Genomic DNA, 24,243 nt, shown 5'->3' with positions numbered 1-24,243 from the left:
GCATATGCCCGTGATCACCTCCCGAAGTGATCACGGCCCAGTAGTATAGCATGGCAGACGGACAAGAGTGTAGGGCCACTGATGGAACACTAGCATCCTATACTAAGCAGTAGGATAGCAAGTAATGGTAACAACAGTAGTAGCAAGGACAGGCTATGCATTAGAATAGGATTAACGGAAAGCAGTAACATGCTACACTACTCTAATGCAAGCAGTATAGAGAAAAGAGTAGGCGATATCTGGTGATCAAAGGGGGGGCTTGCCTGGTTGCTCTGGCAAGAGAGAGGGGTCGTCAACACCGTAGTCGTACGGGGTAGCAGCGGCGTCGGTCTCGGTGTCTAGCGAGAGAAGAGGGGGAAGAAACAATAAATATAATGCAAGCATATGGATAGTGATGCATGACATGACAAGTAACGGCGTTAGAGGTGCCCCAATGCGGTAGTAGGTGATATCGGTGAAGGGGGATGACATCCGGGAAAGTATCCCCGGTGTTTCGCGTTTTCGGACCGGTGAACCGGAGGGGGAAAGTTGCATGTTCGCTATGCTAGGGATGTGTGGTGGATAAACAGGCTGCGAATCTGGATTCGTCTCGTCGTTTTGAGCAACTTTCATGTACAAAGTTTTTCCATCTGAGCTACGGTTTATTTTCTATTAATTTTAAAAGATTTAAATCATTTTTAGAATTAACAGAATTAATTTAGTTAGAAAAAGCAATTATGACATCAGCATGATGTCAGGGTGATGTCATCAGTCAACCAGTTAGTTGACTTAGTCAAACTGACAGGCAGGTCCCACATGTCATTGGCTGAAAACTAATTATCTATTAACTTTTAATTAGCAGGTTTAATTAGAGTTAATTAGTTAACTAAATAGGGTTAGTTAAGTTAATTAATTATTTTAATTAATTAATTAATATTTTTATCATAATTCCTTTTAATTCTTTTTTTTAACAATACAGGGGTGTGGGCCCCATCTGTCAAGGGCCCGAAGGCCACAGTGGGCACTGGGCTATCGGGCGGTGGGTGTGGGCGCCCAGCGTGGCCAAGCCCGCCCGGGTGCGGGGGCTGGGGAAGGCCGTGGCCGGAGCAGCAGGGGCCATTGAGAGACGGCGGCGGTCGGAGCCGGGGCTGCGTGGCGGCGCTAGCTGTAGTAGCAGTTCCGGAGGAGCGGCGACAATGGGTGCAGGGCGACGGGCGTTACTAGCTGTGCTCGAAGGCGGTAGCAGTGGTAGAGAGCAGGGACGGGGCTCAGGCGCGGCGCGGGCGCAGCCACACATGGTGGCGGGCAAACACGGCGAGGCCGCGCACGGGCACGGGGCGACGCGTCCAGGGCGGAGCAGGGTCGGACCGCGGACGAGGCTGTGACGCACGGGAGGAGGGGAAGGAGGATAGGAGGGTGGATCCTCACAGGGGAGCTGTAGGGGGAAGGCAATGGGATCGGGGAGGTGGCGGCAGCGTCGCCGGCGATGAGGGCGGCGGAGGGCGGCGCCGTTCGAGGGAGGTGCCGGCGTTGAGGCCGAGCGGTTCCGGGCTCGGGGCGGTCCGGCGGTGTGGCTGGTGGTGCTCCGGCAGTCGACTGCGTCTTGGTGGTGGCGGCGTTGTCCAGGGGCGATGGGCGACGCGGGAGGCGCGACGAGTGGGCCGATCTCGCAAGGGAGAGGCACGGAAGGTCCGGCGACGGCAGTGGTCACCGGGGCGCGCGGCGAGGTGGCGTGCGGCATCGGCGTCGGCGGGTCGGGGGGCGCGGTTGCCCCGATCCAGACAGGGGAGGGGAGCGAGGGAAGTGGGGGATCGAGGGAGGGAGTGGGAGAGATGGGGATAGGGTTCGGTAGGTGGTGGGGATAAGGTGAGTGGGGGTGGGCTGGCCGGTTGGGCCTTGTCTTGCTGGGCCGAAGCCCAGGGGGCAGGGGGTTTTCTCTTTCTTTTTTTTATGTATTTTCTTTCTTTTATTTATTTCCTTTTCTGTTTTGGCTAATTGTTTGGGCACCAAATGAGTTTTGTAAAATATGAGAGTTAGCCCAAAATTCACAACACAATATATCCTACCACCAAAAACTAGTTTGGGGTAATTATCATTTCATATTTATTTTTTTATTAATAAAAAGGTTAGTAAATAATGTTTTCAGCCACTGTTCGAGGTTGTTTAAGTCACTTATCAAATTTCAATAATGTTGTTTACAATTTTATCATAGCCTCTGATTTATCTACTATTTATTGAACATTTTAGTTTTAATATTTGAAAAACTTTTATTGTTTGCTTGATTTTGATTTTGAATTTGAATCATTTTCGAACTAACGCGAGATTACTAACAGTAATCAAAGTGACGTGGCATCGTTAACGTGGGATTACTGTAGCCTAATTATCCGGGCGTCACAATTCTCCTCCACTACAAGAAATCTCGTCCCGAGATTTAGGAGCGGGAGTAAGGGGAAAGGGGTTTGGTTCCGAAATTCTAAGGGTCTTCTCAGTGTTGGTTGCTCTTCTCGAAGAGGTCAATCCATTACATTGAAGTCTTCATTTGTCTGCTTCAGGTTATCCTGATGAAGTCGTCATCCTTCCTTCAGGATCTCCATCGTTCTTATGAAAGAATAAAGGGTGGGCATTCTGGGAGAACAAACCTCTGCAAGGTCGACTATCTGGTAGATAAAATCGAGGAAGGTGGCAAAAGTAACTCCCGAATTGGAACTTACGAAAATATCAAGAGCAAGGTAAGGAGGTATCATGGGAAGTTTCGAGCGGGCAGGCAATCATTTGATGCCTGAAACAGGGTGTGGAAAGGGGTTCAAAGCAATGGGAATAAGTATTGTGTCTGATACCAGAATTGATGATTTCTCGGAAGGTGGCTCGTGAATCACATACGAGGCCAAGCGCGAGGATTAACTTCGACAACAGGGTGTATAGGAGAGTCAGGTTTCGATCCTGGGAACTGTGGGTTATGGGCCCACCATGTGGGTTAAAACTAGGAAGGGCGTTGACATCTTGCACGATCATGTGAGCAAGGCATGTCAGAGGTTAGTCCATCGGTTAAGTCGGCAACAACATCGGTACCAAAGGGACGAAGAGAACCATTCTCCTGCTCGTTGAAACGAGGCGGACCAATAGGCAAAGTTCTCGTCCATCGGTGGTTACCGAATGTCATCAACAATCGCAACAGGGTCTTGCGGACAGAGTGGTACAACGAGGTGTTTACACAAGCAGGGAAATATTACTGCTTATATATTATAGATCACAAGGAGGTTTAAACAAACCAATGGAAGGAAAATGTGATCATCAGATCAAACCGAACAGTGTAAAGGATAATGTGTTTGACACATATACCAGGGGTATACCCTTCCCAAGGACAAGCAGAGTATGATATCCATGACAGGATATAATGTAGAAAACCTTTTAGGAAGGGGAGAGAAATTTCATGACATTATCCATACAACGATGTTTGAATAATTTGAATAAGAAAATCTAGCTTTGTGCTTCAAGTGTTCTTATCGATGATAGGAGTACCACATACATGCTTTGAGATAGCACTGACATGGTCTTCAAACAAAGGTCGGGCTTTGGATATACAAAGGATTCATCAGGAACAATTTATAAAGAAAGTCATTCCATTTCCTCATGTAAGAATGGTTAACCTTGCTAAAAAGGAAACAAAAACATTAGGTCCTCCGGTCAGGTGGGCTAGGCATGACATCACCTTACCGGGTCATATAAGGACCAATGATATGTCTCTTGAAAAATGTTCCAACCATCATATCTGACCAAGATTTAGATCTGATTGGTGTCAGGATACCTCAGACTCAGGATGCCTGAGAAGAAAAGGTGCAACACAATTGACGAGACGACATTGTAAGATTCTCGGGAAATGTACTATGGTAGCGAGTTCCGAAACAAAAGTTCATCATTAAAACCAAGGAGAGGATGAAGAGATGGCTGATGAACTCAGCGACAATTCATTGAGATTTTCAAAAGATGGATTTCCACACTTATGTGAACAAGTAGATAACATTTGTCGGATCAAATGATATAAGGATGTATGCTCGAGGAAAACATACACAAATAGCATTGGTTGAAAAGTGCACCCAAAATATGGCCTTAGGTAGCATGACCAATGTTAGAAAGGTGATTCAACAACCAATAGTCTAAGAATGAATTATTGACCATTAACTTGAAAGCAATAGGGTTGCTAGAAACACGAACAAGTTTGTGTTGAACGGAAGGCAATAAAGTGGTCAAAGATAACACAAATCAGCGGGGGCAAGGATAGTATTTCTCATCATGAACTCAATTGATATCCTGGAAGAGCTCATAAGGTCGATGATGATCACGACACATTTGTCGAGAGATTTCATGAAGATGTAATCAATCAGCGATGACATCAGGTCAAAGGAATGATGAAGCGGAAGGTTATTGGAACCATGGGTAGGACACAAACTTGAAATCAAGCTTGTTGTTCAAGGCGAATGGAATGACGAGGGAGATCGGCGTAACCTTACCTCATCATCGAAAGTTGTGCTCCGGGGTTAAGGACCAGGTAGCACAATTAAAATTGGCACGATAATGATATAGCCGAGCAGGCTAGGATTTACGTGAACGAGTTCAAACTCGGACTTAAAGAAGATTATCAAGAGTTGTTGAACCGTAGGGCAGACTCAGTTCAGTTATCGGTGTCTTTGAGTGTTTAATAACTCAGAGCCAATGAAAACTGTAATCAGTGAGAATGTTGTACTTGATGAAGAACTCATAAGAAGTTATGGAGTTCTGTGATAATCTCAAGATACCATAGGGGGTAATACTCGATGACAGATCAAAGTAGAGGTTGGACTGGGGTATTGCTCTACAGAAGACAAGCGCTTAAACTTGCCCGAGAAATGGGATCAAAGAAGAACATATGGTCGGAACCACGATTGCAAGGATCAATTCACAGATACCAAATGATATTATATCAAGGAAATAGTTACAAGAAGATTCCGTGATAGGATCTACATCGCGTCCATGGGCATGAACACAAAGTTCAAGGTCGACTCCCACTTCTCCAATGCATAACCTTTCATTCACTTCTCGCGTTCGATGAAGTTGCAGTGTTGAAATTTTATCTGGCGAAGCACCAGAAGAGTATGACTCGTGAAAACTTCCGGGTTCACATGGTTTAGAGAAGGCATATGTTCAACCCATAGGGGCTTCTTAGAAACATATACCACAAGTTTCAAGAGTAACTAACACAAGTCCGAAAACAGAGCATGGTTGACAAAGCAGAGGATACAATTTACCAAAGGCATTATGTACCCGTGGAAAGGCTCACAAGGTTATTGAATATGAAGGACGAGGTCAGATGAAATCCAACAATGGATCGGGAAATCCACAACGGAGCTGATGTGAGTATCGTTACTCAACCAGACGAAGAAAGAATGCACGGTTATCATTTTATAGAACATCTGAATAATTCGAGGTTTAGATACCAAAGGAATTATGATGTCCAAAACAAGGGATCAGAAGCAGACGCTCTGATCAAGAATGGATCAATTGAATATACCAGAGGCACAATCGACGACAGATAATTTGGTCGAGAACCAGCTCATGTTCAAAATGACGTCTGAGCCGGAAAGATAATCCTAGGACTCGACTGATGATTGTGAACATTCGCACTCATATTGAATCAACAGACTCAAAATGATAATGACAAGGGATGCCATTAAGATTACGAGACTTATGGGATTAACCATAATGCAAGCAAGCAAGAATTTCAGGAGCAATAGGTTGTTGAGGATCTTCGGAAGACCGAATGGTATTTCGAAGAATTTTGTGAACTGCATGAATATCTGGGGATGAGCGGATACTCGATAAATGCGAGTAATTATCCGTAGTGCTATGCATGTGGCAAAGAACTGCGAGGCAGTAGGCACAAAGTATTCTCAGGGTATCTTATAATAACAAGATCGACTGGGAATAAAAGTAAGCATGACAAGTCTAAATACTTATCCATAGGGATATTTCGGTGGTAGGGAATTGCAAAAGCAACGGCATAAGGTTTCGGGAGAACATCAGAGAGTATTGTCAGAATCTTCTGTTGAAGCAGTCGATCATCTGGCCTGAATGGGGCTCTCCGGGAGGAAGTATTTTCGAGAACACAAAGTTAGATTTTAGTCAAATCATTTAACCCGAATAGAAGAGAGATCAGAGTCCTAGAGTATAGACGAGGAATAAAAGATCCTAATACCACCCAATGGCGACGTGGGCCCGTAGGGCACACAGCCATGTTAGTAAAAGTTTTGTAATGACTAGACTCAACTTCAGCCAAGGAGTGTGGAAGGGGAATTCCTACAGGCAGTTGGCTCTGATACCAACTTGTGACGCCCCCGATTTGACCGTACACTAATCATGCACGCAAATGTGTACGATCAAGATCAAGGACTCACGGGAAGATATCACAACACAACTCTACAAATAAAATAAGTCATACAAGCATCATATTACAAGCCAGGGGCCTCGAGGGCTCGAATACAAGAGCTCGAGCATAGACGAGTCAGCGGAAGCAACAATATCTGAGTACAGACATAAGTTAAACAAGTTTGCCTTACGAAGGCTAGCACAAACTGGGATACAGATCGAAAGAGGCGCAGGCCTCCTGCCTGGGATCCTCCTAAACTACTCCTAGTCGTCATCAGCGGGCATCACGTAGTAGTAGGCACCTCCGGTGTAGTAGGAGTCGTCATCGAAGGTGGCGTCTGGCTCCTGGGCTGCAACATCTGGTTGCGACAACCAGGTAGAAGGGATAGGGGGGAAAGAGGGAGAAAGTAACCGTGAGTACTCATCCAAAGTACTTGCAAGCAAGGAGCTACACTACATATGCATGCGTATCAAATGGAGTAAGGGTATCATATGTGTACTGAACTGCAGAATGCCAGAATAAGAGGAGGATAACTAATCCTTTCGAAGACTACGCTTCTGGCAGCCTCCGTCTTGCAACATGTAGAAGAGAGTAGACTGAAGTCCTCCAAGTAGCATCGCATAGCATAAATCCTAACCGATGATCCTCCCCTCGTCGCCCTGTGAGAGAGCGATCACCGGTTGTATCTGGCACTTGGAAGGGTGTGTTTTATTTAGTATCCGATTCTAGTTGTCATAAGGTCAAGGTACAACTCCAAGTCGTCCTGTTACTGAAGATCACGGCTATTCGAATAGATTAACTTCCCTGCAGGGGTGCACCACATAACCCAACACGCTCGATCCCATTTGGCCGGACACACTTTCCTGGGTCATGCCCGGCCTCGGAAGATCAACACGTCGCAGCCCTACCTAGGCACAACAGAGAGGCCAGCACGCCGGTCTAAACCTAAGCGCATAGGGGTCTGGGCCCATCGCCCATAGCACACCTGCACGTTGCGTACGCGGCCGGAGAGCAGACCTGGCAACCTCCATTACAAAGGAAGTCACGTTACGCGGTCCAACCCGGCGCGCGCCGCTCAGTCGCTGGCGTCACGAAGTGCTTCGGCTGATACCACGACGTCGAGTGCCCATAACTGTCCCCGCGTAGATGGTTAGTGCGTATAATCCTGTGGCCAGACTCAGATCAAATACCAAGATCTCGTTAAACGTGTTATGTATCCGCGAATGCCGACTAGGGCCAGGCCCACCTCTCTCCTAGGTGGTCTCAACCTGCCCTGTCGCTCCGCCTCAAGTAACAGTCGGGGGCCGTCGGGAACCCAGGCCCACCTCTACCGGGAGCCACCTGCCCCTTCAACCCCCATGTCCGAATAGTATCACAGGTAATGTATCAATGTAGAGTATATAGCATATGCCCGTGATCACCTCCCGAAGTGATCACGGCCCAGTAGTATAGCATGGCAGACGGACAAGAGTGTAGGGCCACTGATGGAACACTAGCATCCTATACTAAGCAGTAGGATAGCAGGTAATGGTAACAACAGTAGTAGCAAGGACAGGCTATGCAGTAACATGCTACACTACTCTAATGCAAGCAGTATAGAGAAAAGAGTAGGCGATATCTGGTGATCAAAGGGGGGGCTTGCCTGGTTGCTTTGGCAAGAGAGAGGGGTCGTCAATACCGTAGTCGTACGGGGTAGCAGCGGTGTCAGTCTCGGTGTCTAGCGACAGAAGAGGGGGAAGAAACAATAAATATAATGCAAGCATATGAATAGTGATGCATGACATGACAAGTAACGGCGTTAGAGGTGCCCTAACGCGGTAGTAGTTGATACCGGTGAAGGGGGATAACATCCCGGAAAGTATCCCTGGTGTTTCACGTTTTCGGACCGGTGAACCGGAGGGGGAAAGTTGCGTGTTCGCTATGCTAGGGATGTGTGGTGGATAAACGGGCTGCATATCCGGATTTGTCTCGTCGTTCTGAGGAACTTTCATGTACAAAGTTTTTCCATCTGAGCTACGGTTTATTTTCTATTAATTTTAAAAGATTTAAATCATTTTTAGAATTAACAGAATTAATTTAGTTAGAAAAAGCAATTATGACATCAGCATGATGTCAGGGTGATGTCATCAGTCAACCAGTTAGTTGACTTAGTCAAACTGACAGGCAGGTCCCACATGTCATTGGCTGAAAACTAATTATCTGTTAACTTTTAATTAGCAGGTTTAATTAGAGTTAATTAGTTAACTAAACAGGGTTAGTTAAGTTAATTAATTATTTTAATTAATTAATTAATATTTTTATCATAATTCCTTTTAATTCTTTTTTTAACAATACAGGGGCGTGGGCCCCATCTGTCAAGGGCCCGAAGGCCACAGTGGGCACTGGGCTATCGGGCGGTGGGTGTGGGCGCCCAGCATGGCCAAACCCGCCCGGGTGCGGGGGCTGGGGAAGGCCGTGGCCGGAGCAGCAGGGGCCGTCGAGAGACGGCGGCGGCCGGAGCCGGGGCTGTGTGGCGGCGCCAGCTGTAGTAGCAGTTCCGGAGGAGCGGCGACAATGGGTGTAAGGCGACGGGCGTGACTAGCTGCGCTCGAAGGCGGTAGCAGTAGGAGGCGGCAGTGGTAGAGAGCAGGGACGGGGCTCAGGCGCGGCGCGGGTGTAGCCACACATGGTGGCGGGCAAACACGGCGAGGCCGCGCACGGGCATGAGGCGACGCGTCCAGGCCGGAGCAGGGTCGGAACGCGGACGAGGCCGTGGCGCACGGGAGGAGGGGAAGGAGGATAGGAGGGTGGATCCTCACAGGGGAGCTGCAGGGGGAAGGCAATGGGCTCGGGGAGGTGGCGGCAGCGTCGCCGGCGATGAGGGCGGCGGAGGGCGGCGCCGTTCGGGGGAGGTGCCGGCGTTGGGGCCGAGCGGTTCCGGGCTCGGGGCGGTCCGGCGATGTGGCTGGTGGTCCTCTGGCAGTCGACTGCGTCTTGGTGGTGGCGGCGTTGTCCAGGGGCGATGGGCGACGCGGGAGGCGCGACGAGCGGGCCGATCTCGCAAGGGAGAGGCACGGAAGGTCCGGCGACGGTAGTGGTCACCGGGGCGCCGGCGAGGTGGCGTGCGGCATCGGCGTCGGCGGGTCGGGGGCGCGGTTGCCCCGATCCAAACGGGGGAGGGGAGCGAGGGAAGTGGGGGATCGAGGGGGGGAGTGGGAGAGATGGAGATAGGGTTCGGTAGGTGGTGGGGATAAGGTGAGTGGAGGTGGGCTGGCCGGTTGGGCCTTGTCTTGCTGGGCCGAAGCCCAGGGGGCAGGGGGTTTTCTCTTTCTTTTTTTTATGTATTTTCTTTCTTTTATTTATTTCCTTTTCTGTTTTGGCTAATTGTTTGGGCACCAAATGAGTTTTGTAAAATATGAGAGTTGGCCCAAAATTCACAACACAATATATCCTACCACCAAAAACTAGTTTGGGGTAATTATCATTTCATATTTATTTTTTTATTAATAAAAAGGTTAGTAAATAATGTTTTCAGCCACTGTTCGAGGTTGTTTAAGTCACTTATCAAATTTCAATAATGTTGTTTACAATTTTATCATAGCCTCTGATTTATCTACTATTCATTGAACATTTTAGTTTTAATATTTGAAAAACTTTTATTGTTTGCTTGATTTTGATTTTGAATTTGAATCGGTTTCGAACTAACGCGAGATTACTAACAGTAATCAAAGTGACGTGGCATCGTTAACGTGGGATTACTGTAGCCTAATTATCCGGGCGTCACAGTATCGAGCTCGTGAACATGCCTACTCGTTAACTAATTTGCATGCCTATTATGTTTTTGCCAAGTTCACATGCTTGCAATTGTAATTTCTGATCCCTTTTGGCTCAAGGTCACTAAGGGACTTTTGTTAAGTGCTTTAAGTAGCTTCATGCCATGCCTTGCTTTGCCATGTTAAGTTCCTGTAGCATATAGTTTTGATGCTCTAAAGTGTGCTTCCTGATGTTAAATTCCAGACTTGTGTTAATTTCACCAAGGCTGAAACCTGTTATCTTTTGCACTTTTTCCATGCTTGTTTGAACCTGTTAATGGATGAATTGTCCGTAGCTCAGTGTTCATGTTTTGTCATGCATCATGAGTGGATCCCTGCCATGTATCTTGTTGCCATGTTTGAGTGCTGTAGCATATTTATCTTGATGCATTTACATTGCTACTTGCTGATTATCGCAGACCGGTGCCATATTTGTTTTGCTTGCCATTTCCAAACCGTGCATCCGATTCCGGTGATCTTTATATCGATTTCAACCAAAATCACCTCACCTTTCCAGTGGCACTCTTGGATTTCCATGTTGAGGCCAGGTTCAATCATTCCTTTGCAATCATGCATATGCATCGCATACCGCATCCCACATATCATACCATGTTCATGTGTTGGTTGTTTACTATGTTTTGTGCTTCTTTTCGGTGTTGGTTCTTCGGGTTGGTTACGGTAACGTCGCGTTTCTGAGGACCCGTTCGACTATGTCTGTTTGTCTTCTTCTTGGACTCGTTCTTCTTCCTTGCGGGATTTCAGCCAAGATGACCATACCCTCGAAATCACTTCTATCTTTGCTTGCTAGTTGCTCACTCTTTTGCTATGCCTATGCTGCGATACCTACCACTTGCTTATCATGCCTCCCATATTGTTGAACCAAGCCTCTAACCCACCTTGTCCTAGCAAGCCGTTGTTTGGCTATGTTATCACTTTGCTCAACCCCTCTTATAGCGTTGTTAGTTGCAGGTGAAGATTGGAGCTTGTTCCATGTTTGGAACATGGATATTTTGTTGGGATATCACAATATCTCTTATTTAATTAATGCATCTATATACTTGGTAAAGGGTGGAAGGCTCGGCCTTATGCCTGGTCTTTTGTTCCACTCTTGCCACCCTAGTTTCCATCATATCAGTGTTATGTTCCTGGATTTTGCATTCCTTACGCGGTTGGGTTATAATGGGAACCCCTTGACAGTTCGCCTTGAATAAAACTCCTCCAGCAAGGCCCAACCTTGGTTTTACCATTCGCTACCTAGCCTTTTTCCCTTGGGTTAGGCCAACCCAAGGGTCATCTTTATTTTAACCCCCCCGGGCCAGTGCTTGTCTAAGTGTTGGTCCAAAATGGGCAGCCTGCGGGGCCACCTCGGGGAAACTTGAGGGCTGGTTTTACTCGTAGCTTAACCTATCTAGTGTTGCCCTGAGAACGACATATGTGCAGCTCCCATCAGGATGTCGGCGCATCGGGCGACTTTGCTAGACTTGTTTTACCATTGTCGAGGATGTCTTGTAACCGGGATTCCGAGCCTGATCGGGTCTTCCTGCTAGAAGGAATATCCTTCGTTGACCGTGAGAGCTTGTGATGGGCTAAGTTGGGACACCCCTGCAGGGTTTTGAACTTTAGAAAGCCGTGCCCGCGGTTATGGGCAGATGGGAATTTGTTAATGTCCGGTTGTAGAAAACCTGAAGTTGACCTTAATTAAAATGCACCAACCGCGTGTGTTACCGTGATGGTATCTTTCCGGCGGAGTCCGGGAAGTGAACACGGTGTTGGAGTTAGGCTTGACGTAGGTTTCTCTAGGATCACTTCTTGATCATAGTTTCTCGATCATGCTTTGCCTTCTCTTCTCGCTCTCTTTTGCGTATATGTTAGCCACCAAATATGCTAGTCGCTTGCTGCAGCTCCACCTCATACCTTTTACCTACCCATAAGCTTAAATAGTCTTGATCGCGAGGGTGTGAGATTGTTGAGTCCTTGTGACTCACAGATACTTCCAAAACCAGCTTGCATGTGCGGATGAGACCGTGCAGATGACGCAACCAAGCTCAAGGAGGAGCTCGATGAAGATCTTGTCCTTTGTGTTGTTCGTTCTAGTTGATCAGTAGTGGAGCCCAGTTGGGGTCGATCGGGGATCTGTGTAGCTTTTGGGGTAGTCTTCTTTTATTTTGGTTCCGTAGTCGGACCTTGATTGTATTTGGATGGTGTAATGCTTTATTCATGTAATTGTGTGAAGTGGCGATTGTAAGCCAACCAGGTATTTCCTTCCCTTATGTATAACATGGGTTGTGTGAAGATTACCTCACTTGCGACATTGCTTTCAATGCGGTTATGCCTCTAAGTCGTGCTTCAACACGTGGGAGATATAGCCGCATCGAGGGCGTTACAACGCTGCACTGAAGAAGGCTAGGGATGCCTGGATAAACTGGAAGCACATGATGTACAGGAAGTACTTGAGTGAAGGCAAGGACCCAATCCCGGCATACCCCCAAATTACAAAGGCAGACTGGGCAGAATTCAAAAGGGTCAGGGCAACTAAAGAGTTTGTTGAGAAGAGTGCCAAGCAATTGGAACTTCAGAAGAAGAACATACACCCCGACCGTATGGGTGTGGCAGGATACTACGGCATGAAACTGATATGGGACCAGGAGGATAAAGAAGTAGTAGCAGCGAGTGGGAATCTGACCTTTAGTGAAATCAGGGCCAACGCGCCAGAGACTACTTACGGGCACGTGCAAAGAGGCATGATGACGAAACTTATTACTTTGAAAACTCACATGACGAAGAACTATATCAAGTGATGTTAGAGGCTTCCAAGATCCCTGGAAGGTTCTACAGGAACTCAGGGCCATGTGACATTCTGTCTGTTGCTCTAGAAACAAAAGAGCCCCTGGTCGTGCAAGGGGTATAGGTGTTAATGTCCTGCACAAGAGGGCTTTCACACTCAGCAAATGAAGCAGAATGCATTGTATGAAAGGTTGAGGAAGGATGGGAGGGGAGGCGGGCATGGAGGATGATGCTTATTGCGCGACCACACTGCACAAGAGTAGTTGTATATCAGCTGACCCCAGTGACACTGAGACTGTAGCTGCTCGTAGTGATGCTATATCTGATCTATCTGGAATGAAAGACAGACTAAAGGGTGTGTTTACACATTATGAAGGCACATTAAAATGTGCAACAGCCTGGGTTTGCCCACCTTTCTTGGAAGACGAACTCTTGTTGGACAATGTGCCATTGAAGCCGGGTTGTGTGATGTGCTACGTGACTGATGTAAAGCCTGGATTCAATGAATTTGCCCTAAAGAATGTCCTAGGAGACTTTGATGAGCAAAGGATCTTGGGAGAAACACTGTTACATCACATCCTGTGGCCACGAAAGGAAATAGAGTCCATCGGTGAGATCCCTGAAGCCTCGTCTAGAGAAACCACTTTTGCCCCTCAATCGATGACGCTCTCCTTGCCACAGTAGCTCCAGCAGGCTGATGCATCAACCTATGATCAGCCGTCCCTACTTTGTGGCGTACAGGCCATGTCATCCTACGCCCCAAAGCAGCCAGTGGCAAGGCCTACAACTGCTGAAGACACACCACCGGTTCAGATGCCAGTCGCTGAGGCAGCGGGGGGATACCCAGCTGCAGCGCATGCTCAGCAGACCAACCTGGCGGAATGGACTGCTAAGTCGTCTGATGCTTTGGAACCGCCTGCTAAGTAGTCTGTAGGTACAAAACCGACTGCTCATCAGTCCGTCGGTCCGCAGTTGCGTGATCAGCATACTAATGCGTCAACACTTCCTGTGCAGCAAACCAACAGGTTGCCACGGCCTCCTCAGCACACCAAAAAGTTGTCACCACCTCCACAGAAACCCGACATAGCTTCAACGCATGGTCAACAGTCTGATGCCTCTACTCCTGCAGCCTAGCAGTCCGTCACAGCCGCACCACCCGCTCAGCGGTCCAGCATAGATAAACCATCTACTAAGCTGTCCATCAAAGCTTCACCGTCTGCTCGGCAGTCTACCTTGCAGCCAACCAGACGTTCAGCAAGAAATGCTTCAAGTACCAAGAAGGAAGTGGCCAAAAAGTCTACACACACAAGGAAGCGCAGCGGGAGAGTGAAGAGGAAAGAGAACGATTGCCTCTTACTTAAAGCACATATCACCTAGAACCAAATTAACAGCAGGTTGTTCGAATCGGGCAGTAATATTATTTCTGACGGGATGGATGATGAAGAAATATGTTTGTTTCTTGCTAAAAGTAAAGAAGACGTACTTGAAGCACGCAATTACGTCCATGGCCAGCCATTTCTTGTTGGCGAATACTTTGATGAGTATAGCTCCAGTTGCCGCGAGTTACATGAATATTGCATGGATCAAATATCAGCGGGTCTTCATGGTTTGCTAGTCCACTACAATAGAGATCATTTCCGACATGATGCTGGTTCCATCAATGTGAGTTTCAAGGACTTACATCTCTTCTTCAACTTCAACGAGCTCGATGCCACTCTTGTTAGATGCCTGATTTTGTAAGTACTTAACAAACTCTGATCAACTTCTCCATACAAGTCTGTAAATGATAAACAGCTAACTGCATTTTATTCCTCTCAGGGGATTGAACGCGCAGAGAAGAAAAAGGGAGAGTGTGTATTTCATAGATCTTGAATTAGCAAATGGCACAATAATACATGGTAAGGACCTACGGGATTGGGCCGTTAACGCGTCCCATTCGAAAACATGTCCCATGCAGAATCATTTCTCTGGCCATATCATGAATGGTAAGTAAAGTAAGCAACCACATATACACTGATTGTCTTTCAGATTTCGATAAAATTCGTAAGTTCATGGCTTTCTTAATATGTAGCAATCACTAGATATTGGTATTCATTGTTCCAAACAAGAACATAGTTTACTACATTGATTCTCTCAGAGTGTCAACAAACGCGTAGGATCTGACGCATCTTCAACAATTCATGGATAGGTATTGAATTCTATGATATTGAAATTAATTTGCATTCATATCTCGTTCAATAATTGATGTTGTCAAAATTCATCATCATTTGCAGTGTGCCCACATTGTGAAAAACTAAACCAGGGAACCTGTTCAAGAGGGAACTACCTCTGTAGCATGAGATCGTTTCTCCGGTAACACACCAAAATTTGTTGTTTTCAGAAAAAATTCCAACAGTCTGCAAATACCTTTTCTTACGCTAGTCTAATGTTCAAGCTTCTGAATAAACCACTTTCTATTTTGTCCAAAGAAAAAAAATACATCTAACACTGGTTAGGTTGTTCCTAACAGGACAAATTGTGACGCCCACGATTTGATCGTACACTAATCATACACGCAAACGTGTACGATCAAGATCAGGGACTCACGGGAAGATATCACAACACAACTTGACAAATAAAATAAGTCATACAAGCATCATAGTACAAGCCAGGGGCCTCGAAGGTTCGAATACAAGAGCTCGATCATAGACGAGTCAGCGGAAGCAACAATATCTGAGTACAGACATAAGTTAAACAAGTTGACATAATATGGCTAGCACAAACTACGATACAGATCGAAAGAGGCGCAGGCCTCCTGCCTGGGATCCTCCTAAACTACTCCATGTCGTCGTCAGCGGGCTGCACGTAGTATTAGGCACCTCCCGAGTAGTAGTAGTCGTCGACGGTGGTGGCGTCTGGCTCCTGGGCTCCAACGTCCGTTCGCAGCAATCGGGTATAGAAAGGGGGAAAAGAGGGAGCAAAGCAACCGTGAGTACTCATCCAAAGTACTCACAAGCAAGGAGCTACACTACATATGTATGCATTGGTATCAAATGGAATAAGGATATCATATGTGGACTGAACTGCAGAATGCCGGAATAAGAGGGGGATAGCTAGTCCTATCGAAGACTACGCTTCTGGTAACCTCCATCTTGCAGCAGGAGAAGAGAGTAGATGGTAAGTTCACCAAGTAGCATCGCATAGCATAATCCTAACCGATGATCCTCCCTTCGTCACCCTGTGAGAGAGCGATCACCGGTTGTATCTGGCACTTGGAAGGCTGTGTTTTATTAAGTATCCGGTTCTAGTTGTCATAAGGTCAAGGTACAACTCCAAGTTGTCCTGTTACCAAAGATCACGGCTATTCGAATAGATTAACTTCCCTGCAGGGGTGCACCACATAACCCAACACGCTCGATCCCATTTGGCCGGACACAATTCCCTGGGTCATGCCCGGCCTCGGACGATCAACATGTCGCAGCCCTACCTAAGCACAACAGAGAGGTCAGCACGCCGGTCTAAATCCTATGGCGCAGGGGTCTCGGCCCATCGCCCATTGGACACCTGCATGTTGCGTGGTCGGCGAGAGAGCAGACCTAGCAACCTCCATTACAAAGGAAGTTGCGTTACACATGTCACGAAGGCTTCGGCTGATACCACAACGTCGAGTGCCCATAACTGTCCCCACGTAGATGGTTAGTGCGTATAGGCCAGTGGCCAGACTCAGATCAAATACCAAGATCTCGTTAAATGTGTTATCTTGAAATAACCGTGAACGCCGACCAGGGCCAGGCCCACCGCTCTCCTAGGTGGTCTCAACCTACCCTGACGCTCCGCCACAAGGTAACAGTCGGGGGCCGTCGGGAACCTAGGCCCACCTCTACCGGGATGGAGCCACCTGCCCCTTCAGCCCCCATCCCCGAACATTATCATTGTTGGAAATATGCCCTAGAGGCAATAATAAAAGGATTATTATTATATTTCCTTATTCATGATAATTGTCTTTTATTCATGCTATAATTGTGTTATCCAGAAATCGTAATACATGTGTGAATGCATAGACACCAACATGTCCCTAGTAAGCCTCTAGTTGACTAGCTCGTTGATCAACAGATAGTCATGGTTTCCTAACTATGGACATTGGATGTCATTGATAACGAGATCACATCATTAGGAGAATGATGTGATGGACAAGACCCAATCCTAAACATAGCACAAGATCGTATAGTTCGTTTGCTAGAGTTTTTCCAATGTCAAGTATCTTTTCCTTAGACCATGAGATCGTGTAACTCCCGGATACCATAGGAGTGCTTTGGGTGTACCAAACGTCACAACGTAACTGGGTTACTATAAAGGTATACTACGGGTATCTCCGAAAGTGTCTATTGGGTTGACACGGATCAAGACTGGGATTTGTCACTCCATATGACAGAGAGGTATCTCTGGGCCCACTCGGTAATGCGTCATCATAATGAGCTCAAAGTGACCAAGTGTCTGGTCACGGGATCATGCATTACGGTACGAGTAAAGTGACTTGCCGGTAACGAGATTGAACGAGGTATTGTGGTACCGACGATCGAATCTCGGGCAAGTAACGTACCGATTAACAAAGGGAATTGTATACGGGGTTGCTTGAATCCTCGACATCGTGGTTCATCCGATGAGATCATCGAGGAGCATGTGGGAGCCAACATGGGTATCCAAATCCCGCCGTTGGTTATTGACCGGAGAGTCGTCTCGGTCATGTCTACATGTCTCCCGAACCCGTGGGGTCTACACACTTAAGGTTCGGTGACGCTAGGGTTGTATAGATATGAGTATGCAGTAACACGAAAGTAGTTTGGAGTCCTGGATGAGATCCCGGACGTCACGAGGAGTTCCGGAATGGTCTGTAGGTGAAGAATTATATATAGGAAGTGCAGTTTCGGCCATCGGGAGAGTTTCGGGGGTCAACGGTATTGTACCGGGACCACCGGAAGGGTCCCGGGGGTCCCCCGGGTGGGGCCACCCATCCCGGAGGGCCCCATGGGCTGAAGTGGGGAGGGAACCAGCCCATACTGGGCTGGTGCGCCCCCCCTTGGGCCCCCCATGCGCCTAGGGTTGGGAACCCTAGGGGAGGGGGCGCCTCCACTTGCCTTGGGGGGCACTCCACCCCCTTGGCCGCTGCCCCCCTAGGAGATCCCATCTCCTAGGGCCGGCGCAGCCCCTAGGGGGCCTATATAAAGGGGGGGAGGGAGGGTAGCCGCACCCTGAAGCTTTGGCGCCTCCCTCTCCCCTGCTACACCTCTTCCTCTCGCAGAAGCTCGGCGAAGCCCTGCTGCGGTGACTGCTGCATCCACCACCACGCCGTCGTGCTGCTGGATCTTCATCAACCTCTCCTTCCCCTTGCTAGATCAAGAAGGAGGAGACGTCACGCTGACCGTACGTGTGTTGAACGCAGAGGTGCCGTCCGTTCGGTGCTAGGATCTCCGGTGATTTGGATCACGACGAGTACGACTCCTTCATCCCCATTCTTTGAACGCCTCCGTTCGCGATCTACAAAGGTATGTAGATGCATCCGATCACTCGTTGCTAGATGAACTCATATATGGATCTTGGTGAAATCGTAGGAAAATTTTGGTTTTCTGCAACGTTCGCCAACAATCATAAGTAATGTAACAGTATAAAGTATATAGCATATGCCCGTGATCACCTCCCGAAGTGATCACGGCCCAGTGGTATAGCATGGCAGATGGACAAGAGTGTAGGGCCACTGATGATAATCTAGCATCCTATACTAAGCATTTAGGATTGCAGGTAAGGTATCAACAGTTGTAGGAACAATGACAGGCTATGCATCAGAATAGGATTAACGGAAAGCAGTAACATGCTACACTAATCTAATGCAAGCAGTATAGAGGAGAGTAGGCGATATCTGCTGATCAAGGGGGGGGGGCTTGCCTGATTTATCTGGCAAGAAGGAGGGGTCGTCAACACCATAGTCATACTGGGTAGCGGCGGCGTCGGTCTCGGTGTCTAGCGAGAAAAGATGGGGAAGAAACAATAAATACAATGCAAACAAATGCATGACGATGCATGACATGACAAAGCGTGATGCTAGGCGCGCCCAATCACGGTAGTAGGTGATACCGGCGAAAGGGGAAAACATCCGGGTAAGTATTTCCGAAGTTTCGCGTTTTCGGACAGATGAACCGGAGGGGGAAAGTTGCGTGTTCGCTATGCTAGGGATGTGTGGCGGACAAACGGAGAGTGTATCCGGATTCGTCTCATCGTTCTGTGAAACTTTCATGTAAAAGTATTCCCATCCGAGTTATGGATTATTTTATATTAAAATTTAAAGATTTAAAATGATTTTCTAATTTCAGGATTTAATTTAATTCGAAATTAAATTTGTATTTAAATGCTATGGGTACACAGGAAGTGTACCCAGATTGTGTCTAAGGGGCTGACAGGTGGGGCCCTGGTCAAATGTCCAGTCAGCTTTTGACTGGACCGTTGACTGGTGAAAAGGGGCCCATGCGACCTGCATGTCATTGACTGGGTTATCCCAGTCAGTGGTTTGACTCGTCAATGGGATCCATGTGTCATTGTTACATGTTTTACTAAACAGCACTTGATTAACTAATCTGGTTGATGAGGTTATTAAGCAGGTTAATTAAGTTAACTAATTAACTTACTAGCTAATTAATTAATTAATTAATTAATTTAACAATATTTATTTATTCAATCTCTTTTTTATGTTTTATTTTTGGGCGTGGGCCGCATTTGTCATAGGCACAGGGGCGGTTAACGGGCGCTGAGCATGCGAGTTTCGGGCGCTGCAGGCTTGGGGCATCGCGCGAACGGCCAGTCGTGCAAGGCTGGCCCTGGATGCGGGCTCGTGGCCAGGAGGCGAAGTGTGGCCAGACGGGCGGGGCCATCAACAGGGAGGCGATGGCGAGCAGCGATGGAGGCGGGGCGGCGTGGCAGTAGCGCAAGGAGGCGGCGAGCGTAGTAGGATAGGGAGGCCAGGGGCCTCGTCGGGCGCGCAGAAGGCGTCGGTGGCCATGGCCTGGGAGTCCGAGGAGGCAGCGGGACGGGGTAAGCGCAGCCTGCTGGCCGTGGCCCGACGAGCGGAGCTCGCACACGCGGGATGGGGCCATGGCAAAGCGCGGGCACTGCTGTGGGGGGCGGCGCGTTTGTGGTCGGGGCAGGGAGGGCGCGTGACCAAGGGGCACACGGGTGCAACGATGACGACCGTCACGACGAGCAGGCGAAAGGGGAGGACGAATGGGTCCTCACCGGCGTTGGTGAGCAGGGGGGCATCGAGGTGCGTGGAGGAACGTTATCGTGGAGGAGGACGGGGACGACAGGGCGACGATGGAGAGGACGGCGGCGTCGTGGTCAAGGCGGCGAGGTGCTCCGGTGAGGTGGGCGCGTGGTTCCTGGCTCGCTGGAGCGAGTGGGACGACGACGTTGTAGCAGGAGGTCGGGGCGACCATGGATGGAGCGCGCAGAGCTTGGGGATGAACGGCGTAGTGTAGGAGAGAGAGAGGAAGGAGGCCAGGAGGGGCGCCGCTGGTCGCCAGAGGCGGGCGACGGGGCGGGAGGCAGGAGGCAGGAGGCGCATGGGGCTGGGCGCTGCCCTACGCGTGAGTGAGTGTGTGTCGGCGCGTGGGGAGCGAGGGAGGAGAGGAACGGGGTTGGGGTTCTAGGGTTCGGGGGATGGAGAGGTACGCCATATAGGCCAGGGGCGGGGCTGGCTGGGTCGGCCTCGTTGGTCCGATGGCCAGCTGGGTCGGGGTCCATTAGGGGGGGTTCCTTTCTTTTGTTTTGTTTTTACTTTTTATATATTTTACCTTTTCTTTTATAGTTTTGTATCCTATTATTTTAGTTTTAGTAAAATATATACTTAGTATATAAATTAGTATTTCAACTTAGTCCATGCTCAAAAAGTCCAGTCTTCAATAAATTAGTTTGACATTTTATTAATTACAAAAGGTATTTCAATAATAGTTTTTGCTGCTGTTTTATTCATCTCATATTACTTAAACATTTTATAAAGGTGTGGTTTCTCCACCATAATTATCTATGCAATATTTGGTTCACTCCGAACATTTTAATTTTAATATTTGAAAACTTTTATTGTTTGCTTGATTTTGGATTTGAATTAGAATTGGTTTCAAACTAATGTGAGATTAGCAACAGTAATCGAAGTGACCTGGCATCATTAGCAGAGAATTACTGTAGCTTAAATACCCGGGCGTCACAATTCTCCTCCACTACAAGAAATCTTGTCCAGAGATTTAAGAGGGGAGGTAAGGGGGAAGGGATTTGGTTGCGAAATTCTAACGAGTCTTCTCGGTCTTAGTTTCTCTTCTCGAAGAGGTCGATCCATTACATTGACGTCTTCATTTCTCTGCTTCGGGTCATTATGGTGAAGTCGTCCTTTTCTTCAGGCACTCCAACGTGCTTACGAATAGGTAAGGGGAAGCTCAGCTATGACAGAATGTTTATGAGGGAAACCATGTGGGGTTAACCTATGAATGAGCATACGATTATCTCTCGAGTTGAACATATAAAAATACATCAAGAGTAAGGTACGAAGGTACCATAAGAGTTTCCAAGAGGATAGATGGTTGCTTGAAGTCTGAACTAGAGTGAGACAGGGGTTCAGAGCAGTGAGAGTAAGTATTGCGTCTAACACTAGAATAGAGCACTAGGAAGGTGGCCCGTGAATTAAATATGAACCCAAGCGTGGGGAATAAACATTAGAGACAGGGTTGTACAGGAGAGTCAGGTTTTGATCCTGTGGAACTGTGGGTTATGGGCCCACCATGTGGCTTAAAAGTAGGAAGGGCGGAGACATCTTGCGTGATCATGCAAGCAAGGTATGTCAAAGGGTGGCCTGTCGATTATGTTGGCAACAACGTCGGTACCAAGGCCGAGGGATGAAGAGAAGCATTTTCCTGCTTGTTGAACGAGGCGGACCAATAGGCAAGGTTCTCGTCCATCGGTGGCTACCAGAATGTCATCAACAATAGTAACAGGGTCTCGCTGACAGAATTGTACACCGGGGTGTTTACATAAGCAGGAGAATATTACTGCTTAGATCATATAGATCACAAGCAACGTTAAACTAATCAATGGAAAGGAAAATATGATCATCAAATTAAGCAGAACAAAGGAAAGGAAATGTGTTTAAACACCTATTTCAAGGTATATCCTTGCCAAGGATAAGTAGAGCATGATATCCATGACATGATATAATGTAGAAAACTCTTTAGGTAGGGGAGACAAATTTCATGACATTACCCAATCAACGGTGTTTGAATAATTGATAAAGGAAATTTAGCATGGTGCTTAAAATGTTCTTATGGATGATTAGAGTACCACAGACATGCTTCGAGATAGCATTGACATGGTCATCAAGTAAGGTTCAGAATTTGGATGCACAAAGGATCCATCGGGATAAACTTATTAAACAAGGCATTCAATTTCCTCATGGAAAAATGATTAACCTTGTTAAAAAGGAAACTATAACACTTGGTCCTCCGGTCAGGTGTGCATGACATCACCTTACCGGGTCATATGAGGATGAATGTTATAACTCTTGAAAATATGTTCCAACCATCATATCTGACCGAGATTCAGATCTGATTGGTATCAAGATAACTCAGACACGGGATTCCCGAAAGGAAAAGGTGCAACACAAATTGACGAGATGTCATTGTAAGATTCTCGGGAAAAGGACTATGCAAGCGAGTTCCAAAACAAGGGTTCATCATTAAAACAAGGAGAGGGTGAGGAGGCAGCTGATGAATTTAGCGACAATTCATCGAGATTTCCAAAAGATGGATTTCCACAATTATGTGAATAGGGAGATAACATTTGTCAGATCAAATGATATCATGAGGTATGCTCAAGGAAAACATACCCAATTAAACATTGTTTGAAAGGTGCACCCGTAATATGGGCTTAGGTAGCATGACCGATGTAAGAATGAAATGTCGACCATTAACTTTAAAGCAATATGGTTTCTAGGAGTGTAGAATCCAAGCAGCACCATTCACCTGTTGGTATCCCGGCTAGAATCAACATGGGAACCAAGAAAGAATGGTGATGGCAAGAAGTATCACTATACCAATAATTCTTAAGAGGTGGAGCTATTCTCACGACCTTCTTGACATATAAGATAGTAATACTCCAAGGTAAAGAAGAATAATTGCTGGATAGCAAGGATCTCAATGTATAGCACAAAACACGAATAAGTTTGTGTTGGACGGAAGTCAATCAAGTGGTCGATGATAACACAGATCATCGAGGGCAAGGATGGTATTTCTCATAATGAACTCAATTGACATCCTGGAAGAGCTCAGAATGCCGATGATGATCACGACACAATTGTTGAGAGATTTCATGAAGATGTAATCGGTCGGCGATGACGTCAAGCCAAAAGGAATGATGAAGCGAAAGGTTATTGAACCCAAGGGTATGACACAAACTCGAAACCAAGCCCGTTGTTTAAGGCAAAAAGGTATGATGAGGAAGATCGACTTAAGATTAGCTCATCATCGAAAGTTGTGCTCCGGGAATAAGGTCCAGGTAGCACAGTTAAAATCATCACAGTAATGATATAGCCAAATAGGGTAAAAAGGACATGATCAGGTACAAACTTGTAAGCAAAGAAGATTTATAATAGTTATTGAACCGTAGTGTGGACACGGTTGAGTTATTGATCTTTGAGTGTTTTAATAACTCAGAGCCCGTGAGAAATTGGAATCAATGAGAATGTAGTACTTGATGAAGAAATCATAAGAGGTTATGTAGTACTTGATATTATCGAGGTACCATGGTGTAATACTCGACGGAAGATCAAAGTAAAGGTTGGACTGGTGTATTGATCCACAGAAGACAAGTGCTGAAACTTGCCCCTGAAATGGGGTCAAAGAAGAACATATGGTCGAAACCACGATCGCAAAAGGCCGGATCCTAGATATAAGAACTTATCCCAAGGGAAAATTTAATTTAAGAGAAGCTCTAATGATAAGATATACATCGTGTCCATGGGCATGAACACAAAGTTCAAGGTCGACTCCCACTTCTTCAATGCATAACCTTTTATTCACTGCTCTAGAAAAAAATGATTTCAGTGTCAAAACCTACCTGGTGAATTAGCAGAGGAGTATGACCCGTGAAAACTTTCGGGTTCACACATATTAAGAAAGACATAGGTTCAACCCGTCAGGGTATCGTGGAAACATATACCACAAGCTTCAATCATAAATACCACCAGTTCAAAAATAGAGCATGGTTGAGAAAACAGAGGAT

Source organism: Triticum urartu, chromosome 5A (genome assembly GCF_056163025.1).
Source record: "Triticum urartu cultivar PI428250 chromosome 5A, HENAU_Tu73, whole genome shotgun sequence".
Taxonomy (NCBI): Eukaryota; Viridiplantae; Streptophyta; class Magnoliopsida; order Poales; family Poaceae; genus Triticum; species Triticum urartu.
This window is presented reverse-complemented; position numbering follows the sequence as displayed.